Here is a 6,357-nt window from a genome sequence, read left to right on the forward strand (position 1 = left end):
CAGTATAACTTGTGGAGGAGATGGGGAAAAACCAGTTGTTTAAGGATACAGGTGGATCTGATGCAACAATGAGAAATACAAGTTGTCATGTCCAAAATGAGCTTTACAACGTCGGTGGGGGGGGGAGGGGAAGGAGAAGGATTGGGATGGGAGGGAGGGGGGAGGCTGGGAAGGGATGGGAAGGGAAGGGTAAACAAAGGAGGAGGCTGCAATGCTTGGTAAGAAATGTACACATTATCCTGCCCATGCCATTGTAACCCCTCTGTACAGTATGTTCACAAATAAAATAAAATAAAATTAAAAAAAAACCTATTCCAGTTAAGCTTAGTTAATAAAAGTTCAGACTATGTGAAAAAAAAAGAAATGTACACATTATCCTGCCCATGTAATTGTAACCCCTCTGTACAGTATGTTCACAAAAAATAAAATAATAAAAAAAAGAAAAAAAAATTGCTGCTTCTTTCCATGTTTCCACGCACTCCTCTCATAGGAAAGAAAGAGGAGCACAAATCACTTAATTTGTGAATTTGGATGCTTATAGCATCTTTTGGCTTTCTTTCTATCAGTAATTTTCTTCTTCATTGCTGTTGTCACTGGGTTGGTGAAATGGTCTAATTTTTGTTAATCTGTTCAGCTCCTACACTTAAGCCACTGCCTCCAAAGATAACAACAATAACAATGATGATGTTATGGACTTTATTGATAAATTCTTTGGTCTTAGTTTTCATTTTGTCCAAAAGTGAAGCAGGGAAGTATTTTTTCTTCTTACTGACTTTCAAAGCAAGCTTGTATTTTCAGAGCTATAGAAAGTGAGTGAGTAGCCAGGCACTGGTGGCTCATGCCTGTAATCCTAGCTACTCAGGAGGCTGAGATCTGAGGATCGCAGTTCAAAGCCAGCCCGGGCAGGAAAGTCCATGAGTCTCTTATCTCCAATAAACCACTAGAAAACTGGAAGTGGTGCTGTGGCTCAAGCGGTAGAGCGCTGGCCTTGAGCTGAAGAGCAGAGGGACAGCGCCCAAGCCCAGAGTTCAAGCCCCATGACCAACCAAAAAAAAAAAAAGAAGAAGAAGAAAATGGGTGAGAATGGAAGCAAATAGGGGGGGTGAGGAGAGCCTTCTTTGTATTGACCAATAGTGGGAGAAATGGTTAGAAACAGAGAAGTCAATTGTAAAATTGAGAAGGAATACTCCAGCATTTTTCATTTAGTAGAGACAGTAATCTATTAGAATAAATGCTATTTTATTGCTCCTTAGAAATAACTGTGTATGACATCAGAATCTTTTCTCACTTTTTTTCTTTTTTATTATTAAAAAAGGTTGTGTACTGAGAGGTGTTAGTTACGTAAGTCAGGTAGTGAGAGGTTCCGCTTTCTCTCTAGCTCTCTCCTAGTTTTTCCCTCCCATCCCCACCCATAATTTGTATAATTAATTTTCAACATAATGTCTAGGGAGTAACACTGCTGCATTTGTTCACCCTTTGCCTCTTCATTTCTGAACAAACAAAACAAAAAGGAAAGAAATCTAAAACAACAACGAAGAAAAATCCTCTTGTTTCCATTTCCTGGAGTTTAATTTGATTATTACTATTTTATATGATTAGAAACACATAGCATTGTGCCTTTGTGCTCCTCCCCTAAGAATATCCTTTTTTTTGGGGGTCTCACTCTGTGCAAATGCCTAGAATCCTGTATAATTTATCACGTACCAGTGTATTTTAGATACAACTTCCACATGGGAGAGAAAACATGTGCTATACCCGAGCTCTGTCTGCTCAATCTTTTTTTTTCTTCTTCTGAGAATTACATTCATTTTTAGATTTCTTGCCTTGGGTTCTAAGCTTTTTCTTAAACGTTTTCTGAAATCATTGTATTGAAATGTACTAAGTCTGATTATCCTTCCTGTTATGGCTTGATCACTCCTCAAACCAGCTCTTCATTCTGTATATGTTATTTAATTTTGAAAAGATTTCAGTTCAGAACACTGATTCCATAACTTTATTTCCCTTGTGAGCAATGAAATTGAAAGCTTGTTAAGAACAACATTCCATTCAGTAAATGTTATTTGGATGCCTGTTTGGTGAAAAGCAGACAGGTAATAGTTATTTATGTTGGAGATGTCAAATATATCAAATCTTATATAAATGACAATTCTGTCCCAGGAACCCTTTCATATTCCTTTGGTGTTCTGTGAGTTCAAAGGCAAAAAGACAAGTCAGTAGACATTTTATTTTATTTTTTTTACATTATTCCACAAAAGCTTTTAATGATTTTTCTTGCCTACCTAATCAGTAGATATTTTCAGTAAGAGAATTGCTGACTTTATTTTAGAAATTGGTGTTTTCAAACTTAATTAAAAGAAAATCTTGCCTGGGTTGAAACTTTGCATGTAAACACAAACAGAATACTATATCAAATATTTAACTTTTTCTCTTCAATGGGTTTCTGGACAAGGTTTTCTATAAAATTGGCCACTGATGGATTTGTAGGTTCATTTCCTATCTTGACTGATGCAACTAATGTTGCAGTGAGCACAAAAGTATGCATACTTATTGAAATTATTGATTATATTTCTTTGTGATATATCTATATCTATATACATATATAGATATAGATATATCACTGAAGTAGCTGGATCATATTGTAGTTCTGCTCTTAATTTTTTGAAGACCATGCCTAGTGCTTTCTGTAATGGTTGAACTGATTTTTCATTACCATTAAAGCAATTGTATTTCTCCACATCCTACCAAGCCCTGGCCATTTGAACAAATGAGAGTTGATAATTCATTTTGTTTTTGATTTTTGTTTCCTAAGAATTAGTGTTCTTAAGAAGATTTCTTAAATTCCTTTTCAAGTCTTTCATTCATTTAAAACAAGATCTTTGTTTCCTTACTATTGAGTTGAGGTCCTGATGTACTTTGAACATTAACTCTCTATTAGATATGTAATATGCAAATATATTCTCCTACTTAATAGGGATGTCTGTTGATTGTTTCCTTTGCTATCCAAAAGCTTTATATTTGGACAGCTCCAATTCACTATTTTTGCTTTTGTTGCCTGTTCTTTTAGTGTGAAATCAAGTAAGTTATTGTCCAAACTAATGACTAATGAAGCTTTTCCTTTATGTTTTCTTGTAGTAGTTTCATGGTTTTGATTTTCACATTCAAACCTACTATATTTTGAGCTGTATATAATATGAGGGTCTAATTGCATTTTTCTCCATGCCAGATATCCAATTTTCCCAGCACATTTCGTGGAAAGATTACTGTCATTCTCCTTTACATGTTCTTTGCATCTTTGTTGAAATCAGTTGACTGCAAATGTGTATGTATGCTTCTGATCTCTGTATTCTTTTACCTTTCTGTTTCTTTGAAAATCTCATGTAGTTTTGATACTGATAGCTTTATAGTAGATTTTTAAGTAAGGTATCATTATATTCCTGTTATTGTTCTGGTTGATGAAGTTTATTTTGGCTATCTATATTCTTGGGTGATTTCATATTAATTTTAGGTTTAACTATTTCTGTGAAAAATTTTATTGGGATTTTGATAAGGATTGAATTGAATCTATACTTTGTTTTTTGATACTATGAGTATTTAAAATATTTAAGTAAATTTTTACTTGAAATTATCAATTTGTTTTGAAAATTGCAGCAAAGGGTTCCACAGTAAGATTTACCTTTCTGTCTGGTTTCTGCTAAGCTAAATATGAATCAGACTGATCTGTCTACTCTATATCTGAAGTTTATATTTACTGTTATTGCTTAATTGCTCTTCTGATAAAACTATATCTTGCCTCCTATTGATGATAGACATCTAGATTTGTTCTAGTTTTAGATTACTATGAATAAGGTTATTCTAAATATATATGATATCTTAGGAGACATATTTAAAAATTTTGATAAATATATCAGGGTATAATTCTTGGATCATAAAGGTGTTATTTTAAAAGCAATGGTTTAATGATTTTTCACAGATATTGAACAGTTTTATAGGTCCCAACAACAGTAACTGAGTGATCGTATCGATGAGCTTTATTTGTTACGGTTAGTGTCTTTTTTTTTACTGTGCACAAATGTTTTATAACTGGTTGATATGTTCTTTCATTTTTGATGATTGAGCTTTGTAGTTTAGCTTTTATATTTAATCCTATAATCTATCTTCATTTCTGCATCTGTTCTGGGTTGGTAGTCAAAGATTTTTGTTTTTTCATATGGGAGTACATCAAATGCAGCAACATAAATTCGAAATGCTTTCCTTTCCCCATCAACTTCTCCAATGTTTGGTCATGATCCTTTGGCTCTTGGATAGGCTAAGGTCAGAACGTCACTGTCATAGTTATTCTAAATTCATAGTCCACATTGAAGTCTGTTGTTAATCCTCAAATTTTTTTCCAGTCCTGGGGCTTAAACTCAGGGCCTGACACTGTCCCTGTGCTGCTTTTGCTCAAAGCCACTTGAGCCACAGCACTACTTCCATTTTTACCTGCTTATGTGGTACTGAGAAATTAAACCTAGGGCTTCATGAATGCTAGGCAAGCACTGTACCACTAAGTCCCATTCCCAGCAATCCTCAATTTTTAATCTTCTTTTTCAAAATTCTAAATGCAGACTATTTTAATAAGTCACCTTATATGTAAGTTATTATTCTTCCTTTATTCTCATATGAAAAATAACTCTTTTATACGTGAGTGACTGAACAACTCAAGCCTAGACATATATGTTCACCTTTGAACCTTGTGTCTATAAGCTATGACATTTGTAAAGCATCTTAGAACCATTCTTTTGTAGTAAAACAGGTTCCCTGATATGGGCACCATCAGCAAACACATATTTGCAGTGCTAATTCATGTTGTCATGATAGAGAACTCTTTCTTCTTTGTGCTAATTTTGTGTGTTTATGACAGAGACTCCTAACACAAGAGTACTGAACGCTTGTTTTTGTATCTAATTTATATATTTTCTTCTTACCCACTTTTACCCTTCATGCCCAGTTACCAACTTTACCTCATTGCCCTGAGTATTCTGATCTCCCCAAAGCCTGAGATGACAGTACAAATGGCTTTTTTACTAAGCTATTGACAGTTTGTTTTAACATTCAATCACTAAAGTTTATTGATTTCTGTGCTTATTAATTTACTGGTTCATTCTCTAAGCCTAATTCAGTCCATTCTTACCTTGTAAAATGATTTTAAACCTAACCACTTACAAACAAAAAATTAGATACATTTTGACTTCCCACATCCTTGCCATCCAGAGTACTTAACAAACTTGAAATTTAAAAATGTGCCATAAGTACAGAGTTATTCCTAGCCATTAGTGTCTTTTAGTGCTGCTATGGGGAAGTGTCTAATTTTTGAAAGTCAATGTTTATTTGGAGAGGCTTGATGAAGAACTTTGATATAGAATTCTGTTCTTCACCATGTTCCATTTTAATAGTCTTGATACATAACTGTTTAGAATCTAGCTATAGTGGTTATGAAGAAATTTAGGTCTTCTTGCATTAGAATCAGAGACTTCGTTCTAAAAGATTAGTTTTGTGACTTGACTATGAAATGTTTGAATGAGTAGATATTAATTTTAAAGATATTTTAAGCTTCAAAGCAGTTATTTACCCATCAAACACAGCATCTCCATGAGCTGAATATTTGCATGTTGTATGTCACTTTATTAGTAGCCCTGAATCTTAATGAGGACACTCAGCTGACAGAAGTAATTTATCTAGATTGTAAGTGCCCTATAGAATGAAGATAGGATTTTATCTAGGAACTTCCTACCTAGATATAACTCTTAACAAACATTGCTGGCTATTTTCTATTTCATATTTTTAAATCTCTTTAAAGAGATTTTCACAGAAAATGCCATTGTTAATCAAATCAGTTTTTTCTTTCTGATTTAGATATATGTTGTAAGAATGCAAATATAAAGTTGTAAGTAAAAAAGCAAAGCAAAACAAAACAAAACAAACAAAGAATCTGTCAGGCAAATGACTCAATGCTGCCTCTTGGTGGGGGCTTATTTCTATGGCAGAAAGTTAGTTAGAAAATAGAATAAAGTATCTTTCATTTTGACATTCTACTTTCAGAGGGAGAGGGAGGGAAGAGAGAATGAAAGAAAAGAAAGGTGAGGGAAAGAAAGAGGCTACATATGGAAAGAATCTGTTGGAACACATATTCATCAACTGGTCCTAAAGAGTATATGTTTATCTTCCCACGCCTCTGGGTGTATCCCAAACTCATGTCAGAGAACACAGAGCTAAAAAAATACTTGAAAAGTCTGGATATGAGGACATTCTCGAGTTTGGCAAAGGATCCAGGAAATGTGTAGAGATAATGAGAGACTTAATTAATCAAACTTGTATGTG

This window comes from Dipodomys ordii, unplaced genomic scaffold (genome assembly GCF_000151885.1).
Source record: "Dipodomys ordii isolate 6190 unplaced genomic scaffold, Dord_2.0 Scaffold3, whole genome shotgun sequence".
NCBI lineage: Eukaryota > Metazoa > Chordata > Mammalia > Rodentia > Heteromyidae > Dipodomys > Dipodomys ordii.